The 12,193-nt window shown below is 40.9% G+C and overlaps 1 protein-coding gene across 1 annotated transcript in view; it reads right to left on the bottom strand.

Moving 5' to 3' along the window:
• Positions 1–12,193, bottom strand: part of CNTNAP2 (contactin associated protein 2) — a 2,242,274-nt gene that overhangs the window by 427,276 nt on the left and 1,802,805 nt on the right. The gene's annotated exons all lie outside the window — the stretch shown is intronic.

Raw genomic sequence — 12,193 nt, 5'->3', positions numbered from 1 at the left:
TGCAAATAAATAGATAAAAGAGATTGACTCATAACAGGTCATTAATTTGGTCTTTGTCCCAGGTTCCTGGGACCAAGCTTCTAAACCCTAGGACTTTCTCAAGTGATAGGAGTGTTTGTTATTCATAGTGAGCCCCTGGGACCATGCCTGGGTCCATGCCAATAAGGTGACTCATGGTGGGCCCCTAGGTGGTTTCAGGATGGGGGCTGGGTGTGCCAGGAAGACCAGCCACCTGATAGAGGGTTGAGGATTTGAGCTTCCTGATATCAGCCTGATCTCTAGGAAGGAGGGGGAAAGGGTGCTAAACATTGTGTTTAATCATGTGGCCAATGATTTCATCAATCTTGATTACAGAATGAGATCCCAATACATCTCTGAACACCCAAAGCCTGGGTGAGCATCACTGGTTGGCGATGCACACTGGTGTACCAGGAGAGTGGGGAATTCTTGACAGAGCAGGAACATCACCATCTTGTACCAGCACAGCCATTTTAAAATTCCCCTTGATAAAAAAATCGCCTAAGTCCAAAGGGCATCAGGCTAAGGTCAGCATGACCATAAACCACAAATGATATCTCTGACCAGAAACATTCCAACTCTAAACCCCTCCCCCACCAGAGACATGCCAGCCCCAAGTTAATCTCCCCTCTGGCCAGAGAGGCTGGAGAGATGTCAGTCCCAAGAAAACCTCCCCTCCAACCAGAGACATTTCAACCCTGCAACAAACTTCTCTTCCACACAGGAACATTCCAAGCCTATAATAAGCTCTCTCACCCTAAAGCCCTTAAATACTCTTAGTCTGTAAGAGAGAGTGCTCTTGATTGAAATAGGCAAGAAGCCCCTCTCATGTTTATTCTCCAAAATAAACCTGTCTTTGACTGTTGAGCCACCTTTTGTGTTTCTTTCCACTTTCTTTAACTCTTACAATTCTGACTTCACAGGAAGAGGACATGCAAGCTCTGTCTCTGAGGCTTCCACAGACCTCACCCTGTGCATCTCTTCATTTGTCTAGACTTGATTTGTATCCTTTATAACAAAACTCTGATTATAAGTAAGTACTTTCCTGAGTTCTGTGAGTTCTGTGAGTTATTCTAGTAAATTATTGACCCTAAAAGAATAGTAGGAACCCCCAAATTTGTAGTCAGTTGGTCAGAAATGTGAGTGGCTTAAGAACCCCCCAAGCTTGCAGCTGGTGTGTGAAGAGAAGGCTGTCTTGTTGGGGACTGTACTCTTAACCTGTAAAGGCCGTGCTAACTCAGGGCAGTTAATGTCAGAATTGGGTCATGCATTGCAGAGATAATTCCAGGGAGTGGCACGTTCTGTGAAGAAAATTAAGAAGGACATGGGGAGGTGTGAGTGGCTATGTCAGCTGAGTGGACAAAAAAGTACTCCAGAAAGAATTAACATGGAAGCTGAGGTCCACATGACGAGAAGGAAATGAGAGCTTGCTTATGTGGAAGGACATTGCCCTTGGGGACTCAGATGCAGTTGAGCTCTCATCAAGTACTGTGGCCAGCACCTCCAAGCTAGGAGAAGCTAAATGGATGGATGCTACGCTGTCACCTGAGACAGTCTTCATGCCTCTCCAAGAAAAGGCATGAAGTCAAGGGTACAGGGACAGGAACATGGAACAGGAAGATGGGCAGAGCTTTTCTGATATCAAGCCTGCCACTTTTTCCACAGCAAATGGGTATAAGAATGATGGTGGTAGCTAACACTTAGAGAGCTCTGGCTATGTGCAAGGACTGGGGACAATCAGGCTTTATTAGAGTAAACACAGTGATGTCATTGCAATTATTCTCATGTGCAGCTGAGGTAAGGATTTGGGTGAGAAGTGAAAGCCCAGAGAGGTTAAGGAACTTGTCCAAAGGCACATGGTTAGTAAGGGAGAAAGCTGGGATTTGGACCCAGGTGTGTGTAATTCCAAAGTCTGTGCTGTTCACTCTGCTGCTATGTAAGGTTGCTGGTCTAAGTGTGGCCTGTTGGCAGTGGCAACACCTTGTAGCCATTCCAAGGCTACTGGCAGTGGCAGCCATACCTTGTAGCATCTCAGGTCCTGCTCCAGACTTCCTGAATTAGAATCTGCATTTTAACAAGATCCCAGGTGGTTTCTAAGTACATTAACATTTGTAAAGCACTACTACATGAGGCCTCTGAGTTTTCCACTTAAAGTCCCATTAGGAATCCAAACTTCCATCCTAATCTCCTCCACTTTGTTAAAATTTTCACCCTCACTAAAACATAAACTGATCCAGGATCAGAGCCATGTCTCGTTTTTCTCAATAAAGTCTTTTAGGTTGAATTTGTTTTCAGGAACTGATCCTGGAATAGGTTAGACTCTATTTTACTCTGTGTTTCTGTCACTTCCAAAGTATGTTCCACACTGGGGATGTTTAGATCCAATAGGCCAAGCCTAATTCTCTTCAAATAGTGAAAGACTGGTCAGAGTTCAGCAGAGAAACCCAACTATGGGGATCCAATTTGCAGAGAAATCTCTTGTCTGCATCTGGGGATGCTGTTTCTTCTGCAGAGAGTGACAAGTTCAGGAAGAGACAGGCACCCAGAGAGAGGACATGGAGGAGACAGAACTCACCCAGCCACACTGAGGACTAAACTCTGATTTTTTTTTTTTTTTGTCTTGCCCAAATTCCTATCTAAGGGGTGTGGGGAGTCATGCCCTACAAGTCATAAATTTTCATCAGATGAGTTTTATTTAACCTATTTATTGTGATTTCCTTTCCAACCTGACTCTGGCATAACATTACAAGACAAGGAAGAAAATAAAAATATTTTATCCCAAAGCATGTTTCTTTGCCATATTTTGAAATGGGCCTCCAACGCTGTTCTTTGTGGGGGAAATTTTGCATCTGTAAAGAATCTCTATTAACATAGCTCGATCTTTTTCTTCCAGACCCTCCCAATCCTAAAGAGATTAAGATTTGAATAGAAAACTTATATCATCTATTGTCTCTAAGGGCATCCATTGTAAGACTTCAAAAGAACTTTGGTATCCACAGTCTTTTATCTTAACGTGAACATTCCATTTCTATCCATCTCAGGTCTTTAGACAAACTCAACAAATTGTCAACCACAAAATATTTAAATTCACCTATAGCCTGGAACCCCCACCCCCACCCTGCTTTGAGCTGTCCCACCTTTCTGGACCACACCCATGTATTTCTTAAATGTATTTGATTGATGTCTCATACCTCTCTAAAATGTATAAAACCTGCCAGGTGTGGTAGCTCATGCCTGTAATCCCAGCGCTTTGGGAGGCCGAGGAGGGTGGAACATGAGGTCAAGAGCTCAAGGTCAGCCTGGCCAACATGGTGAAACCCTGTCTCTACTAAAATTACAAAAAATTAGCCGGGCATGGTGGCCTGTGCCTGTAGTCCCAGGTACTTGGGAGGCTGATGCAGGAGAATCACTTGAACTTGGGAAGTGGAGACTGCAATGAGCCAAGATTACGCCACTGCACTCTAGCCTGGGCAACAGAGTAAGCCTGTCTCAAAAAATAAAATATAAAATAAAATAACGTAAAATAGATAAAATGTATAAAACCAAGCTGTGCCTCAACCACCTTGGGCACATGTTCTCAGGACCTCTTGAGGGCTGTGTCATGGACCATGGTCACTTATATTTGGCTCAGAATAGATGTCTTCAAATATTTTATAGAATTTCACTCTTCGTTGACAACACAGACCTGCAGAACCAAGTCTGGCATCAGATCATTCACACTGATTAATTCCTGTATGGCATGTGACGATTCCTCTAAATACAAATAGTATTTGAAAGGACAGTTAAGAAAATCAGTTACACACACACAAGTATCATATCAATTGTGAAACAGAAAGACTTTTTTCCAAACTGGAACCAATTTTACTTCCCATTTCAACAGTGAGTTTACAGCTAAAGTTGAGTAACTGAGTAATCTTAAAGAGGCTGATTTCCTTCATAGGAATTGTCCATTTCTTCTAACTGTTTAAAGTCACTCTGGAGTCTGGAAGACAAAAGGGAAGGCTTCCATGTACTTGCAAAAGTTGCAGCATTTGTAATTGCAGCTGACCTCAGAAATGCCCACAGAGGGCTCAATCCATTAATGGGAATCAGCCTAGGTTGTGATCCTGAAAATTTCACTATTTCTGCTTGTTCTTAGACCCACTACTGCTTCTCAGTTGTTAGTAGCCCATGGCAATAGCAGTGAAGGCTGGGACATTAAGAAAAAATAGAGGTTAATGGTTTCTAGGCATCACTCCAGAGTGGTTTTTTTGTTTGTTTGTTTTGTTTTGTTTTGTTTTTTTATGCCTTCTATTATCAACCCTAAAAACCTGCCAGAATGAGACGTTAAAACAAACAAACAAATCACATACACACATTAAAAAAAACAAAAAACAAAACAAAAAAACCCAGAAGTCATCAACTTTCTGCCACTGACCTCTCACTCCTGTGGCTATGGGTTTTCTATCAAGATTTCCAGATGATTGATCTCATGATGTGGTAAGATTAAGAGTTCTGATACCACTCAGCTGTTGATAGGCAGAGACCCAAGGTCAGAGTTTCATCCTCTTCGGGTGTCCACATTCATTTTGGCCCTGGGGAATGACTAAGGATGCAGACTGTATTAAACTGTTTTAATACATGTACGCTGCTGCAGACCAGCTGTGAGACCTTGGGCCAGTGAGTTAACCTCTCTAGACCAGACCCTCATCTGTAAAGTGAGAGGTTCTGCACTGGTTGATCTGTAAGACGCCTCCACTGTTAGGATACTGTGATTCTTGGTCTTGTTTTGAGCTATACTTGAGGCAAAAATATACAGCTACATTTTGTGGCAAAAAATGGGTAAAGAAAAATAATTTAGAGCATCTTCTCAGGAAATAGTTACTGAGAATGATCAAATGTTACCCATTCTGAGATTTGTGATGTTAATGCTCTTTTCAAAAATCATTGATGAGCCTATCATGATGATGCAAAAGCATGAGGGACGAAGACCAAACCCAAGTAAATTGAATGTATTATAATTAATGGCCAGGGCAGGAATGGAGAGACAGAGAGAAAGTGGTCCTCCATGCTGGTAATGCACCTATTAGCATCCTACATAGATTGCCTGAGGCGACCTCTCTTTTCTGGGTGGGGCTGAATCAGAGATAAGCCTTCAGAACAACAGTAGGAAAGCAAAGTGAGCCAGAAATCAGAGCACACAGTGTCAAGAAAACTCTAAAAAGGAAAAGGCAGAGGCAAGAGCTGCACCCAAACAGGGAATGAGGTGTCTAGGAAAACAGGCTCTAAAATCCAGATTTCATGTGGGAAGTCAGTTCGCCCAGCATCTGTGGCTCCATAGAGAATTCCAAAGCCCCAGGGCCCTGAGATTTCTCTGCTTGGGTTGATGAGTGCCCTAAGGGCAGAAGCTGAGTTTCAGGCCAAAGCTGGCATTATCACTCTCCCCCTGCTTTGATGTATTATTTTTCTTCCTCATTCAACAAATATTTGTTGAATCCTTTCTAGGTGTTAGGCATGTGATACTACTGATGATATAAAAGTGAATTAGATTCTGTGTTTACTTTTAAAAAGTATGCAGTTGGGGAGGCAGAACAAATGCAGTAAGGGGAAAGAGAACAATCAGTTGTTTGATGACTTGTCAAAAAGAGGGGTGCAAAATCAAGGGGGATCTTTTTTCCACTAAGCATGGGATTGGAAGCAGTTTTTGTCACCTATCCTTTTTTCATCTTCTGCTTTCAGAACCAGCACTTCATGTAAGAATAAGTTAGAAGACACAGCTTGGCAGTATAAGAGCCAAGGGAATCTTCCCCTTTGCCCTCTGAAGATTCGCAAAACAAACAAACAAACAAACAAATAAATAAATCAACTCCCAAGAGTCAGATTAAATGGAGAAAAGGCATACAAATGGATTTAACGTGGACACGTGGAGAACCAAGGAGAGCCCCAGAGAGATTACCACTCTCCGCTCCCCTTCCCCAGCGGGGGTTCAGAAACTTATTTGCCATCCTGGAAAAATAGATTATGGAAGTGGAGAGAAGAGGAATTCTGTTGAGGGGATTACCAGGGAGAATAAATGGATCTAGGAACAGCAGAGATGAACTTGTAAAAGTCCTTTTTTTTTTTTTAGACAGAGTCTTGCTCTGTCACCCAGGCTGGAATGCAGTGGCGTGATCTTGGCTCATTGCAACCTCTGCCTCCCGGGTTCAAGTGATTCTCATGCCTCAGTCTCCTGAGCAGCTGGGATTACAGGCACCTGCCAACATGCACGGCTAATTTTTGTATTTTTAGTAGAGATGGGGTTTTACCATGTTGGCCAGGCTTGTCTCAAACTCCTGACCTCAAGTGATCCATCAAGTCTCCCAAAGTGCTGGGATTACAGGCGTGAGCCACCGTGCCTGGCCAGTAAATAGTCCTTTTGAAAGTGAAAATGAAGTTCCTCTCCTCCCCTGCTTCCATAACCTGTATTTCCAGGATGATATATAAGCTTCTGAACTCCTTTGGGGAGTGAGAAATTATTCTATGATTCTCTCTGTGCACTCCCTGTAGTAAAATTTGCATGCCTTTTCTTCTATTAATCTGCCTTGTGAGTTGGTTTTTCAGTGACCCTTCATAGGGCAATGGGGATGTTTCCCTCGATCTCTTTATCAGCAAACAGCTAGACCCAGCCAGTCCCTGAGAGCATAAGATATTTTTTTTTTCTTTCCCATTTTTATCCTAACGTCAGCTCTGACTGAGTAGAGTAGACATAAGGACTTTGGAACCAGGTAGATTCCGGTCTGAGCTCTGAAACTTATTGGTAAAGCACCTAATAACATTGCTTCTGTTTCCTCATCAGTACACTGGAGTCAAAGGTACTGCGAACCAAAACTAAAAATCTAAGCGCCAACTCCATCTTGAATAGAAGCTGGGTAAAGTAAGGCTAAGACCTGCTGGGCTTCATTCCCAGGTGGTTAAAGATTCTAAGTCACAGGATGAGATGGGAAGTTGGCACAAGACACAGGTTACAAAGACCTTGCTGATAAAACAGGTTGCAGGAAACAAGCAGCTAAAACCCACCACAACCAAGATGGCGATGAGAGTGACCTCTGGTTGTCCTCACTGCCACACTTCCACCAGCATTATGACAGTTTACAGACTGTAGCCATAAGATACCAAACTTTAATCTGACTCTAGTATAACATCACATACATCACAGAAAAAGGAAGAAATAAAAATATTTCACACCCAAACACGTTTCTTTGCCATATTTTGAAATGATCCTGCAAAGTAGTTTTTTGTGGGGGAAAATTCACCTCTGTAAATAATCTCTATCAACATAACTAGAACTTTCCCCTTCCAGGCCCTTGAAATCCAGAAGAGATTTACTGAGAGTCTAAGCACCTTTTAAAGGTCTAAATGGAAGCATTTGCCATCTATTGTCTCTAAGGGCAGCCACCTATGAGACTTCATCTACATAATAAGAACCGTGACCTCCACAACCCCTTATCTTAACCCAGATGCTCCTTTCTATCAATTCCAGATCTTTAGATAATAACTCTTTTAACCAATCTTCAACCAGAAAATTTTCAACTCTACCTATGACTTGTAAGCCACACTCTCACATTGTTTCTAGACTGAACCAATATATACCTCACACATATTGATTGATGCCTTATGTCTCTCTAAAACATATAAAAACCAAGTTGTAGCCCCTGGACACATGTTCTCAGGACCTCTTGAACCTGTACCTTGGGCCATGACCACTCATCTTTGGCTTAAATAAACCTCTTTAAATATTTTACAGAGGTGCCTTTTTGTTTGTTTGTTTGTTTGTATAGTATCACCTATTAAGGGATGTTGGGAGAATCAAGAGAGAAAATGAATCTAAAGTGATTGGTTTAGAACCTGCATGCTAGCCCATTTTCCTTTTGTGTCTTTTCCAAACCTGAAGCAGCAAAGAAAAAGGAGATAAATAAACTTTGAACTCTTCTCTGGAGCCTGGAGAGCTGTTTCCTCTCAATAAGGAGAATCGCTTCCTGAGCCCAGGTGAGAGGTGGTTTCTCCTTCAGTATGTGTCCTATGTATTCTCACAGGTAGTATCTTCTGAAGGAGAGTTACGCTCATTTGCACCCCTGTTGGAAATGTTTCACTGGTACAGAAACAATGTGGAGACCTAGACATGGCCTTGTCTGTTTTTCTTTTTCTTTTCTTTTCTTTTTCTTTTTTTTTTTTTGAGATGGAGTCTCACACTGTCACCCAAATTGAAGTGCAATGGCACGATGTTGGCTCACTGCAACTTCCGCCTCCCAGGTTCAAATGATTCTCCTGCCTCAGCCTCCTGAGTAGCTGCGATTACAGGCGCCCACCAGCACACCCTGCTAATTTTTGTATTTTTATTAGAGACAGGGCTTCACCTTGTTGGCCAGGTTGTCCTTGAACTCCTGACCTCAAGTGATCTGCCTGCCTTGGCCTCCCAAAGTGCTGGGATTACAGGTGTGAGCCACCACGCCTGGCCACCTTATCTTTCCTGGCAAGGGAATGGCAGGTTATGATCCTGGTTTGTAAAATTCTTGCAAAAACGAGATCATGGCCTTCCTATTACTCTGACATAAAATAACTTCCCCAAAGAACAAATATTCACCATCATTTGGATGAATCTCCATCAATATCTTTATTTCTTTACACACAGCTTTGTCTGCCCTCTGAGTGTTCCAGAACTGGATGTGTTACTACTGCCTTGCCTTTCCTTCCTTATCTCTCTGGGTCACCTCCATAGCTCTGAGAAACTGAATTTGCATCTTAATCCTGCAGTGTGACTCCAGTGCTCTGTCGCCAGCCTCACAGCCAGTATTTCTGGCATGGCCTTGGAAGAAGCCCTTGAATAAGACATTTTCTGGAATTGTTTCTACCTATCTACCTAGGTTTACTGAAAACATTGCTTTTTTTTTTTTTTTAAACCTTTCCTATGGTTCTGACAAACTTGCTCCAAAGTAATTATTTACAGTCCCTGTATCCCTAGAGGAGTACAGTAAAGTTTTACATCATATGGCAGAAAATAAAGCAATTGTCTACCAAATACTATATTCCTACAATTAATTATATTCATCAGATATAGTATGAGATTTCTACCTCCAAAAAATGGAAGTCTTTTATTTTTTTTTAAACTAATTTCACGAAAGTATAAAAGTTTGGCAGCCATCTCCAAAGATGATTACATATTTCAATTTGAAACAACATCTACCTAATCATTGATTTTTGATCTTCTGAATGGCTTTTGTTTCTTTCTAGGTGCGTAGACCTAGTTTAAGAGGGGGATTTGTATTTTCACAGCACTTTTTATTTTAGCGAACCATCCATCACCAGTCCTACTTTCAGCGTCATTTAGATTTGAAGTTTCCATTCGGATAGGCTTTGCAAAAAAGAAAGAAAGAAAGAAAAATACCACACACACACACACACACACACACACACACACACACACACCTGTAAGGACATAAGCATTTCACAGCACTATATGGGAAATGCAGCAGATCGAGTGGCACTCACTGATTTTCTTTAGTATTTTGATTATATGGGTCTGAGTTCAGATGAATCAAAGCAAAAATAAAACACAGCAGGCATGATGAAATCAACCGAAACTGCTGAAATGGTTGGGCTGAGCCCACAAAAATGGTTTCATTCTCTGAGACTAGAGGATGAAACTGGGGCCTAATTCAAAAGGCAGCTTCTGAGGGCTATCATCACTCAACTCCTCAAACCAAGAGATATTTTTCAACAATAGGTTTAGTCTTTATAAGCTGCAGCTTTGAACAGACTTCAGTAAATGACACAAAGTAAGTTCATCTCTATAAACAGCAGGACAAATGCACCATGCCACTTTTTAAATTACATAAATTTAATCCCTACAATGTTTGTACTATATTGGTAACTGACATGGGTGGATGAGGCCAGTGGTGGGATAAGACCCAAATGAAATATTTTTAAGACATTTTAATTTAATCAACAATCGGCTCGGGAAAGAGAGTGCAGTTGGGGAAACAACTCTGACTTTGTACAGACACAGTTGTTTCTATTCTCTGTTCAATCTTTTGTCCTGAAGCTTCTCAGAGTCTGAAAGTGTGCTCAGAAATTTGTTGTGTAAATGACATTTTCAAAGAAATATTTTCTTCATTTGTAAAGCAGAAAGACTAATATTTGCCCTACCGAATTCACAGGAGGCTGTGTGTATCCAAGGAGATCTTATATGTATAAAAACTGGAAAATGCAATTGATACGGAACGCTCTATCATTACCGTGTCCATGTGAGAACATTCTTAAAGGGCTCATGGGCTTCACAGCTGCTGACTGCTACAAGGCAATTCAAGTACCAGGTAGAATACTTATTCTTAGTTGCCTGGAAAACAATGAGATTTCTCTCTCTCTCACAGACACAAAAGTATTCTACATAATTGCCATTAACTGTTGACTGCTTTTGCTTTCATGAAATATCAGGTAAAATATTATTCAAAAGAGTCTCCCTGAAGCTACAGTAATTATAAGTATACTGAGATCATGTAATGTGAATAAATAACAGTTCATTTTATTAATAGGTTCTAAAAATGTTTCTAAGACCAACAGCCCTAGAATAGAAATGCAAATGAACAATGACCACTATACTTTTCCCATTTTCTCTTTTTAAAAAGAAAGTCTGCCTGAAATACACCTTCTATGGCTCTTTTCTTATCAGTTGCAATAATTTTATATCACAAAACCTAAAGTTAAATTATAAACCAAGTTGTGTTTTCCAATATTTTTTCATGTTCATTTCACATAACATGGTTTGAACTTCTTTTTCTTATTTTCCAGAGCACCTAGGAAAGTTCTAGATGAATGACAGCCTCACAATAAATTCTTCCTGTGGTTGATTTATTAAGAACAAATAAGCTAATATTAATTATAAACTGCTCATATACTGCAGCATCTACTATTTAATGTTCCTAGAATCTTCTTTTTAAGAATGGTAATAAAAGTTTGCAGAAGGCTGGGTGCAGTGGCTCACGCCTGTAATCCAAGCACTTTGGGAGGCCAAGGCGGGTGGATCACGTGAGGTCAGGAGTTAGAGACCAGCCTGGCCAACATGGTGAAACCCCATCTCTACCAAAAATGCAAAAATTAGCCAGGCGTGTTGGTGTGTGCCTGTAATCCCAGCTACTTGGGAGGCTGAGGCTGGAGAATCACTTGAACCCGGGAGGCAGAGGTTTCAGTGAGCTGAGATCATGCCACTGTATTCCAGCCTGGGTGACAGAGCAAGACTCTGTCTGAAAAAAAAAATAAAATAAAACAAAACAAGAAAAAAATTTACAGAAGTGAAATTTTTATTAATCAATCATTTAATGGGAACACTTTCTCAAATTCAAAGCTAACTTCAGAATTAGAATCGGTAAGCCAGAAATATTTTACCTTTATATGCCAATGAGTAATTATTCCATAAAAAAATGACTTTCATTAGACAACACATGACAGTCTCCCTAATGTTAGAGCAACGCTATCTTTCATTTCTTACACTATTTGTTTAAAATGCATATATACTATTACTTTAGGTGAATATCCTATTCTTAGGCAGTTGAAATTAAATTTCTTCCTGAACAGTTTTACTAAGTCTGACTGAAGAATTGAAGTATTATTATTTAATACGTGTGTGATAAAGATCTTGGCCAGTCTCAATTTTACAGGTAGCATTTTCAATGTAAGTAGAGGAAAATCAGTACAAAGTCCATCTCCCTTTTGTATTAGGAACATGGCATTGCTTAATTGCCGACAACCTCAATTTACTAAGTAGGAAACTGTTAAGCATGCATCATTACGTTCCTTAGGACACCTCTTCGAGTGGACGCAATAATTTATTATCAAGTAGGTCTAATTCTCCATTGATTTACAAAGTGGTGATAATACTCCATCTAACATAACGCTTTGCTAGGAGGAATCCCAATCCAGGCACTAAAATATTTACAGCCTTCCCAGGAGGAAGTGGGATGCTGGTGGTATTCTCCTTACCACAGCTAAGACAATGGAGGGGTTTGCCTGAGGTCTCCTGGTAAGTCAGCTATTCAGGGAGCAGAATCCAGGTCTCCGGATGCCTTGCACACAATCACGAAAGCATAGAACTCTCAGGAGAGTTGCCTAAACCACGTGTCCCAAAAAGAAGAGGGAAAATGATGCCCAGGATGCTCGCTGCAGA

This window comes from Chlorocebus sabaeus, chromosome 21, assembly GCF_047675955.1.
Source record: "Chlorocebus sabaeus isolate Y175 chromosome 21, mChlSab1.0.hap1, whole genome shotgun sequence".
NCBI lineage: Eukaryota > Metazoa > Chordata > Mammalia > Primates > Cercopithecidae > Chlorocebus > Chlorocebus sabaeus.
Note: the sequence above shows the minus strand (reverse complement) of the source record. Positions and strands in the feature narration are given on the sequence as shown.